We start from the raw sequence: 26880 nt of genomic DNA, 5'->3' as shown, positions 1-26880 counted from the left end.
TAGAATAACTGAAAGATTTCTGTTTACTTGTGGGGTTTTGGTTTTTTTTTTTTTTTTTTTTTTTTTTTTTTTCTGTTTTCTTTTTTCTTTTAATTTTAATTTGATTAAGTTAATAAAAAGAAAAAAGAAGAATAGAAAAAGATTTCAGATGCTAAGTACCAAGACTGGCTCAGGTACATTGCTTTAGGAAGATGCCACTCCCATCCCCTTCATTAGCACTTCTTACTGGTATGATAAATTTGGGGGGTTGATACTAAACTTTGGCTAACTTTTATCACATGAGAATTTCCCCCCCATTTCTTACATTTCACCTTGATTTGTGCAGAGCAGGTCATGCAGCAGAAGTTGGCAATGTCTGAAGGTGTCACTGCTCTTTGCCAGCCATCCCCTTTGGAGCGTGAAGTCAGGTTTGGGGGAGGAAGTCTGTGGTTGGTGGCTTTTTGTAGAGTACGTGGCTGGCAGATGAGACTGTTTTGGCCTTCCTGATCTGAACACTTTTGTTTCCATTGTAAAGGATGACACAATCTGTGCAGGCAACAAAATCCAGCTGGTTACCGTCTCCACCTGCAGAACATCTGCAGCAGGAGGGGAACGTATCAAAGATGCTTATAATGAAGCACAATTTTTACTGTTTATGTTCAAAAGCAAAACCACAACAGGAGACAATATCCCTTTCATGAGAATGAAGTAAACAAACATTTTGGGCTGGAGAACAGGCTGGATGAGCTGACCTACTCCAGCTTGTTTGAAAAGTTAAACGTGTCAAAGGTTCTCTGCCAGGCAAAGGGAAGATGTAGGAGAGGTTTTTATAATTGGCATTTGGGCAATTAATGTTAACCATCAATATCAGAATGGCTTAGATTACATGATTAACTAGTAAGAGTTTTGAGCTGGCTGGTAATTTTAGATTAAATAGTCAGGCAGCCAGTGACTTGAATATTGATGAATATCCGGTGTTTTATTAATACGCATTCTCTATAAATTAGAGGCTTAGTACACAAAGAAGAATCCTAATGCTCTTGCTATTTTTCATTGCCACAGGTAGAGCTGAATAATTCATAACAATTAATTTATTTCACTGATTTAGCCTTTTGGGGCGGGGGGGAGCTAGGGGGGAAGCTGAGCACGAGTAGTCTGCAGGTAATCTTTTCCATGTTTATTTACGATAAATAACTTACCAGAGACATTTGAAGATTAATTCTTAGTTGTGGGGATTTTTTTTTTTGTATTTTAAATTGGAGAAATTTTGAGGAATATGGGCATAAGTGCAAGCAACCTGTCAGTCAGTACAAGAACCCAAATGAATTTTAAATTGTAAAAAAAGCCCAACTAATTGCAAATACAACATATACAGGGTCAGGTTCATGTTGATTTGTATTGATTGGTGCAATGCTGGTTACACTGCATATTTCTGCTCTTCATTTAATTGAGTCTAGTCAAGACCAAGATTTCTTACAAATATTTCTGTGGGCAGAATTCATTGCCTGGATTTAGTCCCTAATTCACAGGTAAAATGCTGCCCCTTTTGCAGCCAAGGAAAATTTTACCCTTCAATCTGAAATATCCAGGATTCTACCTGCTGATGGCTGGCAACATTCCTGAAAATCCTTTTTGAAACACACCAAACAATAACACATCCAACACGAATGGCATTTTATATTTGTGCAAACTTTCAGAATATCCATATGCAGATTTTTAAATATTTTTTTTTAGGCAGTGGGAGATGGTGCCGTAAATACGAGATGAGATGTTGCAGCACAAAGATCATTTGCCAATCCTGCAGCTCAGGGAGGCTGCAGCCCTGTCTCATATCCTGAGCAGGTAATATCCAGAAACACACGAGGAGGAGGAGGAGGAGGAGGCTGCATGATTACTGCCTCTCCCTTTCTCTGGTTCTTACAACACACTCACAGCAGTGAGGCTTGCATAGCACACCATAAATCATTGCCTCATTATGCTGCTTCTGGAGGTTTGTTTAGGGCACCTATTCTAGTATGGGCTGCAGAAGATTATTTGTTCTTCCCAGAAATTCCTCTCTGATTTGATTTGCACACAAGGAAAAAATCTCTGCATCTTATTTTTGAAATAATTTCTTAGTGTGCAGAACAATTTACATTACAGAGCTGCCTAAGAAAGTAATTTCAGCAATGTCTGGAGGTGGGTGATTTTGTTGAGAACAGGCAAAGGTTACAGAAGGTTTTTGTGTTTTTGTGACTTGTCATTATGAAGTATTAATAAATGAAACAGAGGTTGCTCCTCTCCTCCTTTCTTCCTTCCTCCTTCTTGCCTGCCTTCCTTTTTACTTTCCTTCTTTCCTTCTTTCTTTCTTGTGTACATAAAAGCTGTTGATCTCTTACCTAGCCAGATTTTGTTGAATTATTGTAAAAGAAGCCTAAGTACCTCATTAAAAAAACATTGCAAGGTCTTCATTCACTTTTCCTGTATGGCTTTATCCAGCCCTAGTTCACAACTGGTGCAGGAGGGCACCAGACTGATTGATAGATTAGAGATTTTGACACTTGGTTTTGACTTAAGGAGACAAATTTTCCAAATAAAAGGTGTGCATTAGTTAGCCTAATTTACTAGGAGCAGTATTGCTGATTTTGATACAACAACAGTATTTATTTAGCCTTGCACCAAGTAAATGCTGGAATGACCTAGATTGTACCTGCAATGGATTGGAACGGCCAGAGCTGAGACTTTGGAGAGCAGGTGGGTGCACTGCAACACGGCTGGGTTTTGCTGCAGTGACAATGTGATCTAGGATCTGATCCAGGCTCCTCAGAAATCAATGGAAATTCTACCCTTGACTTTACTGGGCTTTGGATCCTGCTCCAATTGTACCAGGATGGAAATGAAATTACTCCAGCTTGGAGGAAGAATTTTCTGGCTTAACAGATTCAGTGTTTTGAATTGATGGGTGTGTTTGTAAAGGGGTCCTGACTTCAGGTTTGAGTGTTTTTGACATGTGCCTTGCCATGGTCCTCCCTCCTAGTCACAGCTCCCTGAAACACAACAGATTTCTGTTTTGTGACCACTCACAGACATCCCAGATGCACAACAGCATTTCATGGGTGATTGTAATGTGAAACTCAGAATCATTGTAAGCTTGCTCAAAATGTGACCTGCCTTCACACAAAAGCTCCCTAAGCTTTCTGAACCTCCCAGCAAAGCTGGATGTGTTCACAGCCATAAAGAAGCACAAAGCTAAGAGACTTTGGTGTGTTTTGAGGTTTCACTGCACATCCTCCTGCACCATTGTATCTCAGAGTCCTGGGTACAATTCTCATTTGATCTTAAACTCTTACAAAGAGCCTAGGAATAGAAGATGTGCTGAGGTAAGGGCCAGAAAAGACTTTTTCTAACACCCACTGCAACCTGAGTTCCCCACAAACAATCAGGACTCAGCGAGAATTGTACCCAACTTTTTTTGATGGAAGTGCAGTGGTGACCTTCTAGATTGATTAAAGATGTGACATTGATTGACTTTGAAGGGAGCCACATCCACCCTTCTTCTGCCAAAAAGGCAGTGGCTGCAATGTGAAGCCTCAAGAATGGGGCATTGCTTTTCCAAGTACATGGAAGACATCCAAGGGTAACAGGATAATGCAGATAATGGGATAGGGTTTCTCCCCTCCTCTCCCTCAAATACCATATAGCTAGATTTTGGCTATCTAGCCTCATGCCTTAGAAGACTTTTCTCTTACAGCTACTTAAAGGATGAAATAGCTGAGGAAACGAGCTCTTTTTGCAGGTTATTTAGGATGTTTGGTGGTTGAGAATGTCAAAAAGAACTGGTGGTGTTGACTCTGCAGGCATCTTTAATGGTGGTGGGGGTATGATATTGTGAGGACCAGTGTCAGTGGAAGGGATGGTGTGGTGGGGGAAAGCTTTATTCCTCAGGCCAACCCACCCCTGAGGATTGTTCACACTGTCACTTTAGGGTGTCAAGTTTGAGAGGTGCTAAAATGGCCCTATTTGCCAAAGATATAGAGCATCTTAACAATATCTGGTCTCTTTAAGGCACCTTGTGTTGGCACTGAGGAATATTGGCCTCCAGAATTACCACTTTTGAGAATCTAGGCCACTGAACCTGATATGAACTATCAGAAAGCAGAGACAAGGGAGCACTTATGTTGGAGAATGTATAGTGGCTTGAAAACTACAAATCAAAATAATTCACCCTTTTATGTGTAAATCTCCTTCTCTTTGATACACAAATTGAAAAGCTGTCTGGTTTCCTTGTAGTTTCCATAAGCAAGCAGTGTGTGACTGCACCCTCTAGAATGCTATTTAAGTGTTATTTAAAGTGCAGACCTGTTAAAGTCAAGCAAGCCGATCTGTATGCTAGAACTGAGCCCACCAAACCTTACACCCAAAACCAGCAGGGAAGGGGGTCTCAAGTGCCACAGCTCCCTTGTGACGAGGGCATGGAGTGACAAACAATGGAGCACCAAAAGATCAAAGCACTTTTTCAGGCACAACAACAAAATCAGAGACAGAAAAACACCAGGTCCACCTGGTGCAGGTGTCTGCCCTTCCAAAGCAGCCTTTGTCAGGTTCGACACAGCCAGATCGTGCAGGCAGGAGCTGCACACTGGCAGTAAAGAAACATCAGCAAATGAACCTCTGTGTGCATTTCTGAGCTGGAGAGAAAGGCTGGAGAGCCACTGCATGAAGCCCACTGGGACATGCTGAATTTACAGGGAGTTTATTGGAAAATTTCAGTGAAAGCATGGAAAGACTGTGTGATATGTTTTGCTCATATTCCAGAGTTGTTTTCCCTGGTTGAGCACCTCAGTGCAGGTCCTGTGGAAGTCAATAGCTGTCTTGCCTTTCAGAAGGATTACGGCCCTAAATAGCTTCTTTAGGAAGTGTACTTTGCCTGGTGATAACACAAAGCAGAGGGTGGATGATTAACACCAATTAGGATTATTTACAAGAACCTAGAAAACAATAGGTCCATAAATCATTGTCTTATCAATTGCAGTTCCTCCTGAGTAATTCAGTCATCACTGGGCACACTGTGTTTGTTAAGTACAGATCACACTGATGTTAGGTGAAGTGTGTGCAAATGTTGAAGGTTCAATATGACCTAAAATAGCAGCATGTTACAAAAAAACCCTTTCTTTCAACGTTTTTATGTTCTAAATCCCCAACAGTTTACCCCCAGATATATTGAGTGAATTTAAGGCAACTAACAGTAGCCTTGTTTCTCTTGGGTTATGCTTCAGCTCTGTTTACACTTGCGTCTCCCTTTGGGATGGTTTTGCAGTAATCTCCTGGCTGTCTCCATTTGTTGGGCACTGGTCTGGCTGCAGAACAGCTTCAGTGCTCACATATTCCTTCCAGAGGAGAGCCAGTGGGGAGCTCTCTCCAAAAGCAAGCCAGGGCTTGGTGGGACACTGCTCTGATCCAAGGGACAGCCACACCACCACAAAGTCCTTCAGGGTGTCTGTCACCCTGCTTTGCAAGAGGAAGGATGTCAAACTTCCCAGAGCTCCAACACCAGCCTGGAGTGGGGCTTGTGCTTTAGGGAGGGTCATCTGCTCTCTGTGGCACCCTTTTTGCTGGTGGCTGGCAGCTCTTGAACCACTACTTCTCTTTCTTCCACCAAAGCTTCTCCTGGCTCATTTTCCTTTTTATTTAGTAACTGCCCAGTCTTCTGTAACTGTTCCTCCTTGCTGCTGATCTTTTTTTACTTCTAGTTTTATCACTTTTTGTGATCCCTTTTCCAATTTCCAACCTTAGTCTCCCAGAAGAGCCGGAGTGCTGATGCCTGGATGCAGAGGAGATCACACTGCTTATAGATCTGCACCATGAGGAGGCCAAAAGTTTCTGCAGCAGCAGGAGGTAAGCCAGGACTGCTGGTGGGTGTAAGGAGCAGAGAGCAAAGCCACGTGAGTTTGAGAAGAAGGCAGCAGCACCCTGAGGATGGACACTTTGGGGCAGGGTCACGGTCCTGTACAGAAAACTTGAAGAGCACTGAAAACTTCAGGTGGGAACACACCACCCAACCAGCTGCTTGTGTGGTTTGGTCCATGGACCTTTGGGGTCTGAACACCAGAGACTGAAAACTCTTCGCTTACCCTAAATTTCCTCTTTATGGACTTCTGATGTGATAGGAATGGCACAAAAAATCCAATGTATCTTCTTCACCATAGTGTTTCCAGCCTCCTAACTTTCCCAGGACTACTTTCTGCTCAAATTACTGGAACTTAATTACATGAGGTTTAATTTCAGTTGCTTGGCCAGCTTTAAAAACATATATTCAAATTTGAACCACAAGGACAGAATTTTGGGAGCCTCTTTGTCCTCTCACTTTGTGTTAATTTAAATGAGGAAACTGTGCCTGTGAATCTCTGCTTTACTTCACCTATTCCAAGTCACTGTCAGCTCTGGAGAGACATCCCTGACTCCCAGCAATTTAAAGGAGAGCTCAAACAACTCCTTATTGTTTTAATTTATGTTTTTGAAACTGTGCAAACAGTAGAAATTTGTCTTCTGCTTATGCATTTTGTTGTAAATAAAATGTATTGAGACCAGAGATGGAGTTACACTGACTTTACACCAGATAATGTATTGACATTTTACAAGGAAGTGTTGTATTATCCATCCATTTCACAAGTAGATCTTAAAATGTTTAATTATAACACAAAAAAAAAAAAAAGAAGTGGAAGGAGAATCAAGGGAGGGACATGGAGATAGAATGCAAAAGGACATGGATGAGAAGTGGTGGAGTTGGAGGATAACAGCACCTCTCAAGGCATTATCTGAGAATTTCTGTGATTAGGACTTATCTTTCTGGCTTCATTATTTCATCATAATCTGCTGTTTACCTGATAAGTAATAAATGGCCTCCAAATTTTATTGCATTTGTTCACTTTCTTCAGATTTTGCATCAGTTTGCTCCCCTCTTAAGGTCTTATTTCTGTTAAGGAATAAAGATTTTATGGCTTTACTGGGATTGACTTGTTCCTCTGGTATTTCAGGGTTGTTATTTAGCTAGCAAGGGTCCCACAGCAATTCCTTGAATAACCCTTCCATCTATCACATTGGGATGATCAAGGATACATTGCAGCTGATGTCCAAACACTGTTGTGTACCTGGGGTTGGGCACCCACCTCCAACTCAGCAGATATAAAACCCTCCAAAAAGCCAACAAAAGAGGCTTTTTTTAAACACTCCAACCCGCTAGTGGATTATCTTTAATGGGTTGGCAACATGCCACTTCCTTCCTCTGCAGGAATGCTGGCGTGGCTCTGCACCCTGGATTTGGGTTTTTGGTGGCTTTGTTTTATTTTTGTTTTTTTCTGTATTACAGCATGCAGAAGAAATAAAGTGTAACACTGATTTGTAATAGTTCATGATGGTTTTCTTTTCTTCTTTTTTTTTTTTTTTTTTCCCTGGGATTAACTTATTTACCTGCCAGGAGACAAATGTATTGACCAGCCCTCCTCTTTGGGGAGTGACCCTTGCCAGCATGGCCCTGCAGGAGAGGGCTCCTTGCATGGGCTGGCTGCTGCTTCTGGGAGCTCACAGAACACACCTTCAAAGGTTGAGTGTCAGCTTCTTCTGCATGAGAGAGGAGAGGAAATGACCTTCACCCAGCTGAGCAGGGAACAACAGGAAACCCTCACGGTCCTGCCATTTCCCACCCCCAGGATCCGGAGCTCAGGGACCTTTCTGACAAACTGTCAGTGTTTTTGTCAGGGTTTAGCTGCTGCAAATATATTACCCCAGTATGCTGATGATTCATGGGGAAATGGTGTATGCTGATTTAAGTGATGGACTAGCCATTCTGTAATGGATTTGAGAATTCCCAATCAGATTGTACTTAGTTTTATCAAGCAGGAAGCTGGCAGGCTGTGTTTTAATCAACTGATAGCATCTCTTGGCAATTGGCATCCAGCTAGTGGACAGAGTGCTTCTCAAAGACCAGCTCACTAAGTTACAAACAGTCACAGCCACTCAGATCTCTCAGCTTTATCTCCTATTTTTTCTGTTCAGCCTGTTTCTTTCCCAAATGAAAATTTCAGCTGGAAGTGAAGGAAGATGAAACATATCTGCTTCTCTTTCACTGCTGTTTTAGGAGGAATGGATGAGACAGAATGCATTTGCTTCATCCCCCAGAAAGCTGTGCTGAAACAAGCTCCTAAATGTAGTATAAAATCCCAGCACCAGACAAGTTCTAGGATTTGGTCCTGACACAAGTTTTTGGAGTGCTCACATTGTGTAAACATAGTAAATCCACAATATGGGGCCACACCAGGTAAGACATGGCCTTTTCCCCTTTGATTAGGCCATGACTCATTATTCCATGACTCATTATCTATTATGTCACCAAAGACATACCCAGTGTTCTGACCTGTACCAGCAGATATCAAGAATGGTTCCCTTCCCTGATAAAACTCATCAGTCTATTCATTACTTCAGGGAGAGACCAGCTCCTGCAAGGCATCTTCACTGCACAAACCCTCAGATGCCACAGCTACCTTAAATAATTCCCTACTCAGGATTCATGTTTTGTCACACTTATTGAGCTGTGGAGCCATCCACACTCAAGCACAGCATCAGACCTGAGGAGCTGGTTTGTTGTGCCTGGCTCCTGTGGAGTAGTTGCTGTACTTAGCAACCCACCTCCAATATAAATATATCTGCTACTCTGAAGAGCAGGCTTTGAAAAGCACCAGAAGGGATCACTCCCCCATAAAGATTTTTTTTCCAACATTGCAGAGATTGTTGGGACTTTCAGAGAGAAATTCTTCTCCCAGTTAAGCATCCCAGCCAGAGGGTGAAGATTTCACCATGGGCTGAAAAAGCTCTGGTGCAACCCTCTTCAATGGCCTATGAACCTCCATTTAAAGTCCTGTGTGAGCTGCTTTTGAGCCCTGCAGACATGGAGGGAGCTGGAGAGCAGCCATCCATGCAGGTGGGATTTGGGAGCCATCCCTGATGTCTTTGCACAGGGGTCCCACAGCACAGTGTGGAAAAACAGCTCTGAGAGCTGAGTGCTCAAACCACGTGGGTTTGAAACTGCTTCAACATTTGGAACCCTCAGAAGAGGCTGATGATTGAAAGGTTGTAAAACAATCATGCTCCCAAAAAGTAATAAAAATAAAGGTGAGGTGTAAGGAGCAGAGAGGAGTGATTCATCGGGAAATTGTGCTCTTGAAATTGTGTGACAAATCCCGGGTGAGGGAGGAGCTGTGTGTAAGCACTTAAGGGCCAGATCCTGGCTTGTCCAGAGGAGTTGAAGATCCAGTGAAGATTAACAATGGACCTGTAGCTGAAAGGAAAATTTTAACTTCCATCTTAGATGTTTTCTGTTGACCATTATCTGAAAATCAGAGAAATCACACTCCTGTTTTCAGTGTCATGTCCCATAAGGGTTTCAGCAGACAATGAACCCCACTACAAGAAATGAAGTTTCCAATGCCAGAACCACCAAAAGGACATGTGAAAAAGTCTTCTGTCTTTAGGGTGGAAGTATACAATTTCCACAGGGTCATTTCTGTGTAAACATTCCTATTTGTATGTTTTACAGATTGAAACAAAAAGGTATCTTCCAAACATATTCAATCAGTCAATTTTAAAGCAAGTTAATTAATGTATCTAAGCTTTATCACAGAGCATAAGTAAGTGGAAAAAATCCCCCAGCCAAATGTGAAGAGTCTAATCTTGATTTTCTCACTCTTTGAGTTCATTTATTACAATGTTTGCTCACTTCTATAAAAGCCATGCTCATGTAATAATCTAATTTCTGAGAGCATCTCGAGGGACAAGAGATCACATTACAATATCTCACATTATGTGTCATTCAGGCAGTATCTCCCAAATCATAAAACCTTTGGAAAGGGAATGACACTTGAATAGCAGATTCCTCCTCATTTTCTTTTTCCCTTTCTGAGCATTTTTTTTCCAGCCCAATGTTCTCTTCCTTATATTGTCTGACCTCATGCACCCAGGCTGCTCATCTCCATTCTGCAGAGAAACAGGCTGTGGTGCACATCTCTCCTTGCTCTACCTGACCACCTCATCCTGTCTCACACTGTCTTTCACACAGTTTGGGATTTTCCCTTCTGTTCTGGGCTTTCATTTGTGTCACCTCACTGCCTGTGTTTTGTGCCTATGGGTTCTGTTTGTGAACTGATAAACTGGACTAGAGAACTGGCCCTGCTGACTATAAAAAAGCCCAGGTTTCAGATCAATTATTCCCCTGGTCAGAATCATTTCATTTCTAGCCAAAACTGTCCTAACAGAGGGACAGGACCTCTCCAGCTGCCTCTGGTGCCACCTCACAGACCCATTGTCCTGCCATCTTCATTTCTTTCAGCAGCTTCAAGGATCTTGATAAAGACCTCAGGGGAGGCTTATATGGTCTTAAAACATTTCATTGATCCATTCATGTCCACACAGTCCAGGGCTTCCATTTTTAAGTTTCCATCTCTATTATCATGGAAACTGGCTAATTACAGTAGAAGCCTGTTAGGAACCTGCTTAAGACACCAGTATTGTGTAGCAAAACACTTGCAGCTTGCCCAGATCTCAGTGTGCAAAGCTATGGAGTCCTTCGGATGAAAATAGGTATTCTAGGATATGATTCTGCTGCTCCAGATATTATTTTATCATTCAAATCTAAGGTCACAACCTCAATCCTAGCTCATCCTGCTGACCACACAGACCATAATAAATTTTCTTTCTTATGATACATCCATTCCAAAGTACCATTGCCCATTTCTTCATGTAGAAGTTGTGAACCAAATTATCTGGTCTGATTAACACCAGGTTACCGTGCCTACTAGTGCACTTACAACACAACTTTACAATGGGAAAACAATCCTGGCCTTTTTAAACACAGAGGCAAGAAGAAAAAAAAAGCACAACATCAGAATTAAACCAGTTCTGACAATTTCTCATTTCCATTTATTCAGAACAAGTCATAATTGAGACTTAAGGAAAAAAAGAAAAGCCCTCCATGCCTTTAAGTGTAAAATCCATTTTAGTAGCAGGAAGCTGTTATATGGTTAGAGCAGTTATTTTTATTGTCTGTCTGGGTATAGTTTTTAACTGCAGGCACAGAATAAATCAATAGTGTCATAAAGCTACTCTCACCCTCTGCCCTTTCTAAAGGGACATTGTTCAGTGTCTGTGCTGGATGTGACACAGACTGTGCTTTGATACACAGAATTATGCCTCTACTAATGTTCTGGGGGAGAGATCTGTGTGACACATATTTACCTGTATCTCTTTGTCCATATCATCTCAGACTCATCAGATTAAAAGCAAAATGAAACACAGATATACACACAAAAATGTGCAGAAGTTTTTATCAGAGGAGAGGGGATTTTTCTGGTTATTCTTTTGCAAATGATATTGTCAATTATTTGTGCATTCATAAATCCTCTCAGGTGGTGTTTTTCCAAGACTGTCTGAGAAACATGCAGTGATTCATAGGACAGTGCACACAACTTAAACCTGACCATTACCTGCTCTTTAATACAGTGAGGAAGGATGGAGCAGGATCTGACTGTATGAAGCTGGTGCTAGATAATATTGCCCAGAAAGTGTGCCTTTTTAATAGCCAGAGTAGTTAATGGCTGGAACATTTGGCTTAGGAATGTGGTGGATTGAGCATTGCTTTCAGTCTCTAAATCAAGAGTGAGTGTCTTTCTGAAGCTATGCAATAGCTTCAGCAGAAGTTATGACTTTGATGCTGAAATGAGTGGGTGAAGTTCTTCAGCTGTGTTACATAGGAAGCAAAACCAGATGACTGTGATGGTCCTTTTCAGCCTTACTAATCCATTAAATCCTGGTTTGGGGCCTTTCACACGCCAGGGTTTACAGCAGCCTCTTAGGTTTTCTGTATGGTTTCTGCAGGCAATACACGTTCCAGAGCTGGGTCTGACAAACTCCATATAAATGGGTGTCGGGAATTGACACACTTTATAATTTATATATAAATCACTGCCTCTAAATGCAGTTCCAGATCCATTTCCCCATGCAGCTAAGCTCACTTTGTCTGTTCTGTGCTGTGGGGATTTTCCTTTGCAAAGCAGATATGCATCTGAGCAGAAACACACACCATGTGCTGCTGGAGACCCCAAAAACTGCCACCCCTATCATGGACCACAGAGAAGCAAACATTTATGCATCAAATTCTTAAGAGATTTATCAGCAGCAATTGCTGTTGTCAAGTTAATTCATCGCTCCTCTTGTTGCTTGTTCATTGCAACTTCCCCAGGTTGGCACTTCTGACAGAGGCATGAAAATTGTACTTGTGCTGCAAGTGGGAGGTGGAGACAGCAAAAATCTGTGCCCTGTCTGTGGGACTCCATGCTGAGACAGCTCTATTTTCACATCTAGTCACAAGCCAATTGGTATTACCTCAGTATTTGTTTTGAGGACGGCTCTCAAGAAATGGAATTGGAGTTTGGATTTGGTAAGATTAGAGGGAGCAAACCCTGAAATAATTCAAGGGGTTTCTGAAGGCAGCAGCACTCACATGCAGCTTGGTGCCGGACAGACAGAGAGACAGAGAATCTACAGGAGTCTGTACACTCCATGGTGAGCGTGGTGGGTACCACTCACCTGGGTAACCAAATGTTTTTTTGACTTCTTTCTGCAAAATGCTTCGTGCTGGATTTTTCTGTCTGTAAATACTGATTTGGATTTCCCTTCCTTCCTTCCCCATGCTGCATTGAAAGCAAAGCCATCTCACCCAGCACCGTTTGCTGACTCCTTCCCTTCTGCTCTTCCCTGTCCCCCAGTGCGTGAGCGCAGTCACGTGCGGCCCCTTGGTTTCCCCTCAGGACACTGGCACTTGGGAAGGAGAATAACAGATGTTGGGGAAAAAACAACACCCTGTCAGGTAGAAAAAAACACTTTAGCAAAAAAACCCACCAACTCTATGAACTTCCCAGCTTCTCAAACTTCCTTATGAATAGCCAGTGGCTGCTGGAGCGGCAGCAATGGTAATAATAAATTACAGTAAATATCATCCTGTCATAAGTGACAGCAAACCAAACCCACTGCTGTTCAGAAATGAATTGGAGAAAATATTTCTTAATCTCTTTTTATGTTATTCAGTCAGCTGCAATGATTTATAGTACTCCAAGGAAGTTGTGGTACAGAGTTGTTTCTTAATCATCCATTTCAGCACCTTGCTGAAACGTCTGTGCTCTGGTGGGGACTCTGGCACTGCTGGGTGCTGCAAAGTGCTCAGCCCAGGAATAAAGGATTTGATGTAAGGGACCTCTCAGCCTTTTTCTGGGACCCTCCTGCCTATGGGGACAAATCTGCTACAAGGAGGAGCAGTGCTGAGTTAAGGGGAGCCCCATAACAGTGCCTTGAAATAAGGCTGTTTCCCCAGAGCCATCTGGTTTGAGCCTGTTCAGTCCTAGCTCATCTGAGCTCTGGTTGCCTAGCTCATGTAGAATTGTGTTGCCTCTGGATTGTGTTGCCTAGCTCATCCAGCTGGCAACACAATCCTAGCTCATCCTGTAAATACCCACATGCAGTGGATATGGAGGACTCTGGTGCTGGAGTGCATCAAATGGACACCCTGCAGATGACCAAATTTGGGATCAGTGGGAAAATAAAATGGTGGGGGATAAATTGAGCTGGGAACATGGTATCAATCGCTTCTGTCTTTGTCTACTTATTTCCAAAGATTTATACGTGACAGTGTGAGGACTGCTCAGTGACACATTTTAATTTAATTAAATTTCCTGTTGGATTGATGTCTGATCAATCAATAATGTTAATGTTTTTGCAATTTAGAGATTAAAGCTTGGATGAGCGGATATTGAAATACTCTCACATCCAACTGCCCGGGAATATCTCTTTCTGCTTCCATTCCTCAAACAACCCATTTTGGGTGAGAATGCATCCCAAGGCTTGCCATAAACCTATACCAAAGCTGAAAGCTTCACCCCATTCTAGCAGAGGGCGAGGGAGTCATTCAGGGGCAGTGTAACTTGGAGAGACTTGCAGGCAGCTAAAACTTGGCCTTGTGCAAAATCTGTGTGGCTCTCTATATTTTCCCTCTGATAGGAACATAGGGAAAGAAGAATGAGTCATTGCAGGTGTGACAGTTCCCTTTGCTACCTGCTCCTTGTTCAGGAAGTCATCAATGCTGAGGTTGCACTGGGAGATTTGAACCTGATCACCACCAGGGCATCTATTGGCATCTGTTCTCCTTGTGCCCTTATTCCCTGTGGGTGCCACTCACTCCTCTGGCCCCCACATCCCCCTCCATCAATGAGCTCCCTGCTCAGCTGATGCTTTCTAACCTGCCATGCATGGGACAGCAGGATCCTGGTCTGGAGCTGAATGTTGTACTGATTGAAGCTTCTTGCCTGTCCAAATTTCTCACAGATGAGCTAATTGTGCTCCACCCTCTCCAGGCTGTGAAGATAAAGAGATGCTGTAGCATGTCCACAGAACCTTTTTTCTTCTTTTTTCACTTATGCCTTGTTTCATTTAGTGCCTCAAATACTTTAGTAGTGAGGTCAGGAGAGGCTTTAACTTATTCAGGGGAGTTATCCTGCACTGACTTTTCTGTGAATCTTAGACAGTCATTTAAAAACATATGACTCAAGAAAAAAAGAATCCACATTTTCAGATTTGTAAAAATGTGAACCCAAATTTCATCTGAGTCTCAGGTATGGCTGTAGTCACAACAAGTCAAAGTAATTTGTCAGATCTTAACACTATGGAAACTTGGACAGTGAGAAATCCCATCTGGCTGAGATCTGAAGGCTCCAGTGTCCATCTCTGGTCTCCAGGTCCATCTCCAGAGCTGGCTCTGTGTTACTTGGGGTTCTTGTATTCTTGTTGTATTCAGGGGAGTCTTAAAAGGGCCAATTTTTTTCCTAACCGTATTTTAAAATCTGTAAAATCTGTATGTCCAGTCCCTTAAGGATGTTCTGAGGGCTGTTTGCTGTGTACCTGTCCCTCAGACAACCCCAAAGGAGCACACAGAGGGAGGAAGACAGAGAGAGAGAGGAGGAGGGGAAAGAAAGAGCAGCTCATTTTCCACTTTAGCCCAGACACCTGAGGGGTAGAAGTCAGCAGTTTTTTTGACGGTACAAGAACTTGGTAACTTAAAACAGGAAGCAGAAGAAAAACCACGACCAAATAACTTTGCCTTGACCTCCTCCTAAGAGAGTCAATGACTTTAAAGTAAACTGGAACTTCTTGCTGGAATTTATTTGGATGTTGGCTGCTCCTTACCTCATTAGCACAGCAATATTCTGAAATGTGCCAAAAGATTTAGGCAGGCTGGAGGACGCAATGAAGCTAATTTTTTTTTTTTTTTCCCCAAGGGAAGCCTTCACATATTTGTGTCTCACTATCTAAATACTCTTCAGTGCAAGAGTTTCTTCCACTGGAATCTACTGTGTGCAGTGGGTTTTGTTTTGCCCTCTGCTGTTAACTCCACCAGACCCCACCACTCTGGGGGAAAGGGCAGAGTGCCCAGGGTGCCCACCCATGCTTGGGGTGGGGGTGATTGAAGGGAAGAGATGTCAGTGTCACTCTGTGTGGGCAAGTGTGTGGGGAAGGCAGAGGAAAAAGGGAAATTTGTTCCTTGGAAGGGAGGGAAATAATCTACTGCTAAACCAGTGATTTTTGTAGTAGATCAACATTTTTATGCTCAGCGCCTGGTATAACGTATTCTTCGACGCTGGCCTTCGTAGGCAGGACTGCTGTGAGCTGGTTCACCTTGATTACTGATCCTTCCTTCCTTCCTTCCTTCCTTCCTTCCTTCCTTCCTTCCTTCCTTCCTTCCTTCCTGGGAGAAGCACCCCAACATTGTTAGAATGGGCACTCCTGGCTGTTTGGGGTTTGCTGTGCCCTGCTCATTAAAAGAAGGAGGTTTCATGCTAGAAGGAGCTGGGGCTGCTCTCTCCATCTCCCAGGTCGAAGCTCTGCCAGCTCATGTCTCTGCTGGTTCCAGCTAAGCTGTTTCACAATCCAAAACCATGATGAGTCCTGAGAAAATGGTGTCCTAAAGAGCAGCCCAAGTTTTTGCCATGTTCAGCCATTGAGTGTTTGGGGTCTAGAATTCCCATTACAGTTCACTACACCACCTTGCTCACCAGAGCAGGCTGGAGCAGGCTCTGGCCAGTTGGCTACTTTGGTGATTTAACCTGTCAGGAACGTGGGAGTACAGAACAAAACCACACCATAAATCCCACAATCCTCATCCTGCAATGAAATTCATTTGGACAGCATCATCAGGCTACTTTTTAGAGTTGTTCATCTTACCCTGAGCAGTAAATTCCTATAGGAAAGTAATTTATGATCTGGGAGGGCTGTTACTTACAAGCTAGTAAAATAACTTTAGCTGGACTTTTACTAGCTTCAGCAGCAAGCATCCATGCTGAAGCCAGGAATGAGCCTTTTCTTCCTAGCAGTGATACAGTGTGATCTATCACACAGCCACATGGGTTTTTGGCTTGCATTCATCTTGTTCCCATGCAGTGTGTTTAAAAAGAAATCACTGATTTCTACTTGCAATGTTTACAGTCAAGTCACGTTATTCCAGCAACTGCAGGAGCTCCCAGTAATTTATGCATGAGTAGGATCAGGGTGGCTTCTGGCATAGCTTGGGCATCCTGCTTGAGACTTGTTGAGAAATCAGCAATCTCCTGCATCCAAATCCTCCAGGATCCCTCCATCTTTGGGTGGCTGATTTACCCTTTTGAGGCAGTTTGTTTTTCTTGTTGACTGCAAGTGGAGTTGGACTTGGTGCTTAATCTTTAGATAACTAATCAACAAATGTCATCACAAGTGTGTTGTATTATAACCATCACTGTTTTTCTGCTCCCTTCCTGACTGTTCCTCAGGCACTCAGTACTTTTGGGTATCAGCTCCAGCATGGAAATGGCCTTAACAGGTGACTGGTTGTGGATCTCATCACAGGTTTTCCACAAATAAACAAAACCAGAGAAGCACAGAAACACAGCCCCCAGCCTCCTGTAAGAATGATGCACATAAAAAATTACCGAAGCACATGCTGGTGCCACTCTGATAGGAGGGCAAAATCAGGCCCATTTCATCCCTTATAAAACATTCCTCAGGGATGCTGCCTTGGCTACAAGTTTCTGTTCAAACTGACTCTTTCTAACCCTCAGAGGTTTCTAACCCTCCTGTACCCTTTTACCATATTCAGCATGAGAAATGACCTTATCCAGTTCAAATATTCATGTGCCAGTCAACAATTAGAATCCAGATTATTACTTTTACACCACGATTTTCCTGCTCTGTCTCAGGCCACAGCAACATTTAGCATTTGAATGCTGACCATGAGTAGCCAAAGCATTTGGGATCTGCATTATGGGTAAAGAAAAGTAGGTCAAAACCCTTTGCAAGCATCTATCCTGTCTGCAGGAAAAGCCCATGGTTTTAGCCTTTATGTTCAGGATTTGCCAGAAAGTCAGTGTTTTTGTGATTGTGGCCTCAAAAATAAAGTTTTGAGGAGCTGTGTCCACTCCACTGTTGTGTAGACCATGCCAAGGCTGGTGTTGGGCTCTGGGGAGGTTTTGCTCATTTAGCCTTCAAAAACTGGGAGAGATAAAAGCAAAAATGAAGCTTCAGAGAAAGCTCCAGTGGAGTGGGATTCAAGTCCAATACTCAAAAGATAAAAACTTAGGGATTAGGTTCAGATCAGGAACCACAAAAAGTGGTGTGAATGTTGGAAAAAATAGCTAATTTATCCAAGGGAAAGAAATAGTTCAGTTTTGACACTGAGGCAAGAGGTCTGGACTTCCTAGGTGGAAGAGAAGTAAAGAAGGCCAGATATATGTGGGTTGAACTTTCCATGTATATTTTTAATTATGGCACATCTATCATTCTTAGCACTGCCTTGAGCAAAGAAAGATAAAACAGCAAAGCAATAGCAAGATTTCCACACGTGTAGCCAGTCTCAAAATCAATGGGCGTTTGGTATCTAAATACCTTTAAAAACCTGATCAGTTGTTCCCTGAGGCCCCCCCTGAATATCACAGCCTCAAATCCTGGAGGATGTGCTGGCATTGCTCAGCCTGTGCAAAGCAGAGGGGTGCACTCAGGACAGCATTTGGTTTGTAATGTGAAGGGCTGAAAAATTATTCATTTAGGGTTGTCTGATAAGAGCCACACACTCTTATCCTTCAGCATCTCTTTGGTACAGGCAGTGTGTGACTGGGTACCAGCAGCCAGTGACAGGAATTTGGTGAGTCCCCAGTTGTTTTTTAGGAAATGTTGATTACCTCCACTTTTAAATAATTTACAGAAAAATTGAAACCTTCACTAACTCTTGGTAGGAGAGGTGGAACAAAGGATCTTTATCTATTATTCTCCCTACAGATAGAACCAGTAAATACTCAAGCAAATTTAAAATAAGGAAAACTGTTTGCAGTGAAGATGGGGGACTCTGCTGAGGCTTTGCCATGTGGTTGGAGCTGAATGGGAATTCTGGCCATGCTCCCCTTTTCCTCCTGCCACTCTGGCACCACTGCACTGCTCCTCTTGCTGCTGCTCACCCAAGGTTAGGCTACAGGAGACACTTGCTTAGCCAAGGTGACTCCTCTGGTCTGTTACATATCCCAGGGTTATAAATAACAGAACAACCTCTGTTTGATGGGGGGGATGCTGACAATTCCCCTCCCTCCTTCGGGATGCTGAAGCAATTACAGGCAGGAGGAAGCCACAGAGCCCTTGTGCTGTTGCAGCAAACAGAGGCTTTGGGTCGGTCTTTGCTCCTCTTTAATTAGAGTTTATTGGTAAAGCAACCCCATTTTTCTGTTCCTGGAAAATCAGGGCTGTCAAGGCCTAATTCCTTGGGCCTATCAAGTGTGAGATATGTTTACCAAGTCTCTCCAGGATTAGCCGGGTTGCTATCAAAACTGAGGAGTGTATTTCTATCAATGAAAGCTGCTATGACAAGGTCTGTCCCCTGAGACAAACGGCCTGTTCCATGGAGGCTTTAAATAGGAGCAATAATGGTAGTGAGCAGCACTGAGTTGAATAATTAGATTGTTCTTCATAAATCCTCAAGTGAAGACTTCCAAGCAGGTCCATTATGTGTGTCGTATGTTAGCACTGAGCTTTATGTGGTGTGGACAGCGCTCTGTGCCGGGCTGCTGTGATGATGGGTGAGTAAATCATCAAAGATTGGGACAGGAGGAGTACAGCTCCTGCCTCTCCTGCCTTTTCCCCCTCAGAGATCATCTGCTCTCAACTACAAACATCCACATTATTTATCTCATTGCTCAAAGAGTTTTTGAGAGGACTAACTGGAGTAGTTTCTGAATATTTATGCTTTGTTTGTTTATATTCAGAGACTGGAAAACACACATATTTTGTTCACGTCCCCAGACTAGTTCATTTACCGATTCACTTAAAACATCCTTTCAGATCCATTGAGAGATAACTTTTTCCTCAGAGAGATGCAGTGGTATAATAGCAGCTCAGTATTATCTCCCTATATTCTTGGTAGGATTTCCTCTTGCCGACTGATAACTGATCTTTCCTTTAAAAAAAAAAATTTGCTCCATCCTTCCCTTTCAATTATTCAGGTTTTCTCTCTCTTTCTTGCTCTCTGTGCCAGTTACAAAAAGAAATCTCAGATGAGCAAAATGTCATTTAACCCTAACACAGATTGGTGATTTTTAGACACTTTGTCGGAAATCCTGGGAGGCAGCAGCATCTGCAGGCAGGGACTGCACACCCAGCCAGTGCATGATGCAGGTCCCTGCTCAGGCGAGCACTTCTGCTCGACCCAGCTGCACTCCATTCTCTCAGAAACACGTTTGTCAGACCTGGTTAAACAATGCTGGTAAAAAGAACAAGAAATCACATTATTCCCCTGAGAACTGTGTATACACCTGTTTTGCCTGCCAGTAAGAATCTTGTGTCACTGTAAGGTTTATAGGAGCTGACTGGCAAAGGATGCCCTGATGATAAATAAAATACCCCTGTCCCATGTGCCATGACTCTGTGCAGCTGTGGTGTCCTTTTCACTTACCTTGGTATGAAGATGTGGCATCTGCCTTTGCACCCGTTGTTATGGGGTCCCATGAGGGGACACGTCATACAGCAGGGTCAGGAACAGGCACCAGCTGTGAGCCACCTTCTGATAAAGCTCTAGGCCTGCTGTCAAATTCTTCAGCTTGCACACGAGCCCTGGGATGAGGTCTGGGATTGGTGTCATCCAGCAGCTCCACTGTGACCCACCATTCTCTGGTACCAACTGCTTTGCTGCCAGGTCATCCTTCACTTGGCCCTGGTGGAAAAAGTTCTCCAGTGCTAAAACACTGCCAGGATAAAGTGTTAAACATTTTATAAGCCAATTTAGGTGACAATCATCAGGGTAATAGAAAAATATTATCCATATTCATTTAAAGGTGTGCTGTGCTTCCCTTCCCGATTAGCGTATGAAACTCCTTGCCAGGCTATGAAAATAAAGTGACTGTGAGAATTTTTAAAGGCACATTCCTCCTTGCATCATGAGAGCATGAATTCCAGGAATTTCCTATCCACAAGGAGTTTGCATTCCTGGGACAAAACAATTGCACCCTTGCACACAAACTGCCCTGATGCTGCAGCCCTGCTCCTTTCTGCTCTGTCTGGGCAGCCAGGGCTGCAGGGTTTCTTAGCTTGACCCAAGCTGCAAGTGCTGAGTGTGGCCAAGAGTCAGCCACATCCATCTGAGGATGATTTTCAGTGAGATGCCTGGAAATTTATGTATTATTTTATTTCCTAAGTGTGGCCTTTCATTCGGTTTGTTCTGTTTTGTGCCAAGCTGCTCAGAGGCAGGTGTGCTTTGTGTCCAGTGGGCAGAGCCAGCAGAGAGGGTTTCTTCCAGAGGGATTGTCCATATCTGCTCTGAGAGGGCACCAAGGGACACACTAGTGATTCAGGTGAAAACAACAGTTTGTGACTTGATTCATGAGGTGAGAAACCACCTCTAAACTTCCCCTGAAAAAAAGCAGCTTGAGATGTTCTAGTGTCACAGGTACTGATCTGTACATTGGTGAGGGGCATTGAGCAGAGCTCCGGACAGATTTGGGGACTCCTGTCCCACCCAGGGCAGGTCAAAGCACAGAGTGCAACCCAAAAATCCTGCACCAAAAGAAATGTCCTACAGAAGTGGAGCTAGGTCTTCTCAGCAGGGTCTGGTCAGGTAAAACTGGTCCCAGTTTGGAGGCAGGACTGAGTCAGCAGCCCCACTCCCTGCTGAGCCCTTTGCTCCTGGCACCGAGCTGCTGATCTGTAATGCAGCCGGACTGAGGCACCCAGGACACTCAGAGGAATGGGAAATGTGTCTGGACAGTAGGTGATTCACAGTTGCTGGCAGCTGAACTGAAGTTTTCTGGATTTCAATTTTGAAGTCAGGCGCCTTTATTCCACCCTGTTCCCACAGCGGCACCTCCATCGTCTCACGAGCCTGGCTCAGGGCTGTGGTAGTGCACAGCACCAGTGGCACTGCCTGCCTCAGAGGCATTCTCAGGAGCTAAAGAGTCTTCAAATTGGGGGACTTCAGTTCCAAGACCTTAAATACATTGATTTCATCTTCCAGAGTGTAAGGTCCAGTTTTTAAAAGGTCCTGGGAAATCTCTGCCTAAGCCAAAATCTGGTTCAACCCACCACCCAGTTTCACTCTTCCTCCATGTATCTGCTGTATCTGTATCTCCTAGTCTGGTACCAGGCTCCCCCAGTGCTGTTATCTCTCCTGAAAATAATGTCAGTTTGGGTTTTTATGCATCAAGCACCCCCTCTTTTAAGATCAGGAAATATTTGCTACAAAACCACAAGGTGTTCTTTGTTCTCCAAAGATTACTTTATAAAGCTACAACACATCAGGTCCCAAAATGTAGATTGCCTGAATTTCCTAAAGTAGGTTTAATAAATAAAGAGTCAAGACTGAAAACACTGTCTGTTTGTAGTAGGATTTCTCATTACATTTCATGTCTATTGCAGCTTTATGAGGATATGCTGCTTTAACTCCTTTCTGATGCAGTTTCTTAATACAAGCAGATTTTCTAGATTAGTAAAGGTATAGGAAGGAAAAACCTGGAATTAGATTTGCAGAAAGTCTGTTATTTATACTAGATAATAGACATTAAACCAAGACAAAAGAAATGCACTGTCACAATAACAAATCCATTTTAAAATCCATTTTCAAAGCAATCAAATCACGGCAGAAACCCAATGACAAGTATGTAACAATAATGTATATTTATGTAGCAACTTTCACCCCAAGGAATTCAGACCCTGAGGAAGCACCAGTGTGGGAGGTGGCTCTGGGGTGGACAGATCCCAGGGAATGTCACAGGGGTCACTGGAACAAACTTTGCCTCCATCTAAAAGACCCCCACATCTCAGGAAATGTGAGTTATGCTTCCAGCTGAGCTGCTGTGCCTGTGGTCAGCACGCACGTGAATGAGGGCTGAACTTTGCCTCTTTTTGCAAAGGGCTGAACAACAGAAAGAGAGCAGTTTCCCCTTTTAAGGTCACAAACAGGATGAAAGTGCTGCTTCAGCCCGTGGCTGTCCTGTTGTGTGAGGCTGCTCTGGCTTTGGGTGCACACAGTCAGAGTAGTTCTGCAAGGGGATTTTTACAGCCCTCTGAAAAACACCAATATTTTTGCTACATGTTAATGGAAGCTTGACTTGAAGTCAGCTTGAGCTGCAGAACAGTGCTTATAATAATGATTTATGTATTAAATGCAGCTGATCTGTTATTTTTATTATCTTGATGCGTTTTTGATGTTCAGTTCCCTGAAGAACAGCAGCCAAGTGGCACTGAAACCAGCTTTGAACATGTGCATGTGTGCATGCCTTAGCAAACACAACTCATGGATGATGTTCCAGTCAGGGCTCTGAATAATCAGGAGCAAGAAATGAGCAGATCTGGGAGGGATGGCGTCACTCCATCGCCTCAGTGTGACACAGTCATCTGTAGTCAGGAGGCTTTGTGTATTATCTGCAGGAGCTTTCCTGCCTTATCTGTGGAAAATTGATCCATACAGTCTCTTTAGAGACCTACATCAAATATTAATTTTGCCTATTTGTTCAATGTAATTAGCAGGTGTGATTAATCAATTAATCAATCTGCGATTCCTATCTGCGGCACAAACAGCTGTGCTGGGAGGGGACACTGGGAGCAGAGATCCCCCAAACACCTCCCCAGTCCCCACTGCAGGGACACCCCTGACCCCAGGTCGAGGTCTGAGTAACTCTTGCAGTGCAAAGTGCCCAGAGAGCACAGCCAAACCCCTTCAGTGGGGACATTGCTGTCCCTGTCCCCTAAAGATGGGGACTGTGATGGCAGTGCCTTGCCATGGGGCTGGGGGCAGGAGGATGCCCCTGGGTGGGGTGTGGTGGCCCCTGTGAGCCCCCTGGGCAAATGGACTGGTGGGGCCACGGCTGTACTGGTCCCCTCAGCCCTCATGCTCCAGGCAAAGTCTCATTTTGCCTGTGCCTGGAGGGGACACAGCAGGAAAGAGTTGCCAAATGTGGGTGAACTCTTTGTGGCAGGCTTTTGGTGGCATTCCCAACTCGATTTTACTGGTTCAAAGGATGCAGGTTAAGTTGTGTGAAGTTCGGGCAGAAATAAGTTCTTTTAGAAGTGCCAGACTTGCTGAGTGCGCAGCAGACAAAATCCCAGCCCTGTGCTCAGGGACTCAACAACTTTTTAAAGATCCTGAACTGTTGCTGAAAGTCACGGAGGGTGGGGAGCTGGATCATGTTTCATGAGGGATTGAGCACCTTTGGGTGTTCCCACTGCCAGGGGCCCTTATTTGGGGGCAGAGGGAGGAGTATGACCATGGGTATTACAGGCAAAGCAGAGAGACATGTCACTGTGCTAAATTGCCACGTTTGAGACTTTGCATTTCCTGGTGGCAGGAGGTGAGCACCTGGCAGAGCAGCACAGCAGGACCCGGGGCTGTGCTCTGCTGAGGGCAGGAATTTGAGCTAGTGCAGGTACAGGAGCCTCCAGCACCCCTCCAGAGAGTGGAGAGTTTATAGAGGACCCTATAAACCCTATTCAGAGGGTCCAGAGTTTATAGAGGACATACTGAGGGACTTCACCACAATCTCCAGCATGCACAGGGTTTCTTCTATCACTCTGGTAGTCCATGCTCTGCTTTTTAGTAAATGTGGCATGACCAAGGTGCTGGGTCACCTGTCTGAATGGCCCCTGAAGCACTACCCCTTGTTCAGTGACATATTCTGGATCATCCCCATTCTATCCTTCCTGGTTTTCTCTGCTTTCCTCCTGCCATAGGGAGAGTTCTCCTCTCCTGCACCTTGCTCACCATCACCCTGGAGAACCAGGATCCAACTGCTGAGATGAAATAGGAATATAATCCAGGAGTACCCAGGGGTGCCAATGGGACTGTTGACAGTCCCATTCAAGGTCTGCCTGAAGTTCTTTTCCTGTCCTGTGATCTTTTAGCTCAGCAAACCCTTTTGCTGTAATATAAATCCCTCTGGACAACCTGACCTTAACCTGGCCTAGGGTGGGGTGCTTTTTTCTCATTTATTGGGCTCATTGAGCCTGATTTTATTCCTGTGCACTGAATGCTTTGCTGACCCAGGAAGATTTGATGTTCCACAAAGGCAGATGCCCCCCAGAAGATGGACTGGTCTTGGTTTCAGTGTGATTTTTGGATTAGAACTGCCCAGAGTAGCACTTTGCTCAGAATAGTTTTTCTGTGGAGTAAAAAGTATGTCTCCATCTGATGCCTTGAAGTGTCATCATAATAACCTCAAATATAGCTGTCTTCACCACATCACCGTCCTCCTCTCTGACCCATAAAGTTTTACCATTACAACCTGCCCTTAATCACCTAACCATTTCCTTAGTCTTTCAAGGACAATGGTTTTTATGCCATACTTGCTAACCTTAGGTATTAGTCTACCATCCTGGGCTGCTTTTAAATGACTTTTCTGAAATCTATGTGGATTAGCTCCACTGCTTCAATCCTGCATGTTTTCCACCTTAGCTCCTAAAAAAAATTCTGCCAGATTTGTCAAACAAGATTTACCCTTTATGAAGCTGGGCAGGTACTTTTTTATCAGTTCATATTTCTCCAGATGTTGGGTGATCTCATTCCTGTTAACATCTCTAAAATCCTGTCTCTGATTAAAAAAAAATAAATCACACTCTGCAGGTTTGGGGCCAGAATTTCAGCTGGTGGGAGTGAATTTGTGTGTATGTGTGTGTGTGCGTGTGTGTGCACCAGATTTCATGAGCATCTATATTGGCTGATATCTATTGCAAATATGCCCTGGTTTCTACCTATCTCTTCTCATAGATGCTCAAAAATCTTTGCTTTGTATCAGTTTCTCTTTACCACTTTTTAACTCCTAAAAATGACTCAAACCCCCCTGTTACTGGGCACTTAATGTCTCCTGCTGTTCCATTAAGCAGTGTGGGCTAAAAGTGCACTCTGCACTCAGCCCTGCCTCCTTCCCCACGGTATGAGTTTGCTCTGGTGATTATTCATGCTCTCAGCATTTCCCTGCTCTGCTGTCAGAGGAAACTTTGCTTCTCAGCCCCTCTCCCTGTGTTATTCAGCTCTCTTGACCACCTCTCCGTGGTCTGGAGGCCTCCCCGTTAATCTTGTCTCCTTTACCTGTTTAAAAGAAATATTTTATTGTTTTTATTCACCCCGTGGGCCATTCATCTCTCTTTGTCATATTTGGTTTCCTAATCAGCTTTTTACATCTTTTCAGCTTTACTTTATAATCCCTTTCATCCCCTTTATATTTGCCTTCTCACCCATGTCAGCTGCATCTCTTGTCCCTCCGATAGCTTTTATGACTTCCTCAGTGCTCAGCCTCCACAGAAGCAGGCTCACCCACCCCTGCCTGACAGAAATGGCTGTTTCCAAGTGCTGTACTCATTTCCTGAGTGCAGTTGCTGTGTATGTAAACGAGAGCTGGGTGAAAAGGCGCTGGTGCCTCTTATATTGACTTTTATTTCTTTCTCGCCGCTGTTTGCTCATGAGCAAATGGCAATATTCTCACATGCACTCATTGCTCCAGTTTGCTTCTGAGGAGCTTGGTGATTTTACCTTTTTTCCTTTGCAAATGGAAGGCACCTCCAGCAGAGAGTCACCCATACAGGCTGAAATAGGTCTGAGAAATGTGTAATAATTTTCTTAGAGGGACTTTAAATACTGTGGGACCATAGCTGGGTCATTCTGCTCTCAGAACAGCACTAAAATCCCCTTTGCCATCAACACACCTCAAAACTCTTACAAAGAAAGTCAGAGGTGGTGGATGGAGCACAGGAAGGGAAGCAGTGAGTTAAATGACTTGCCTAAGGCCATCCAGCAGGTAAGTGGCAGAGACAAAAACAGACTCCGCTTGTCTGCCCAGGACTGTATCCACTGAGCCAGGATAATTCCTGGCAAAGCAGCAACAGTGAGGCCACAGACTCAGATCATTACTCATTTGGTTTTATTTGTTCCAGCACTAGGTGATGAAATGCAAATGGTACAGGCAGATGCACAATTTCAAACCCTCTGTGTGTCACGACTCCAATATCGGAGCAGGCTTGCTCTCCCTCTGCAGAGCTGTGCTTCTGAGGCTGCACAGGGGCATGGAAAAGGGTATTCCATGGGTTCATGTGCTCAGGGAAAGCTGAATTGGCAGAAATTTCTTTCCCAAGCAGATTCACTCAATTGTAGTGTGAAAAATGTGTAGTTACACACACACACACACACACACACACGCTCGCACGCACATTTATGTGTTTTCAGCAGTCCAGGTTCCAGTCTCTATTGTAGCCTCTTAATCTTCAGGCTGAGGCAGAACAGGAGGAAGACCCAGGGAGATCTGCCCTGCCCCACACCCAGTCCAGATGTGCACATCTGGC

General features: G+C 43.8%; 1 protein-coding gene across 2 annotated transcripts in view; it reads left to right on the top strand.

Moving 5' to 3' along the window:
* MAF (MAF bZIP transcription factor) overlaps window positions 1-26880 on the top strand; it is a 184754-nt gene that overhangs the window by 55410 nt on the left and 102464 nt on the right. Inside the window, exon 3 of one of the 2 annotated variants that reach the window (XM_058813285.1) lies at window positions 5752-6870. The exons of the other annotated variant lie outside the window; for it this stretch is intronic. The gene's annotated coding sequence lies outside the window, so the exon portion shown is untranslated. Of the gene's footprint in view, window positions 1-5751; window positions 6871-26880 lie in introns of those variants that run through there. 2 annotated transcript variants of the gene reach the window in all.

The sequence above is a fragment of the Ammospiza caudacuta genome, chromosome 13 (genome assembly GCF_027887145.1).
Source record: "Ammospiza caudacuta isolate bAmmCau1 chromosome 13, bAmmCau1.pri, whole genome shotgun sequence".
Taxonomy (NCBI): Eukaryota; Metazoa; Chordata; class Aves; order Passeriformes; family Passerellidae; genus Ammospiza; species Ammospiza caudacuta.
The sequence above is the reverse complement of the archived record's forward strand: the minus strand, read 5'-3'. Positions and strand labels throughout refer to the sequence as shown.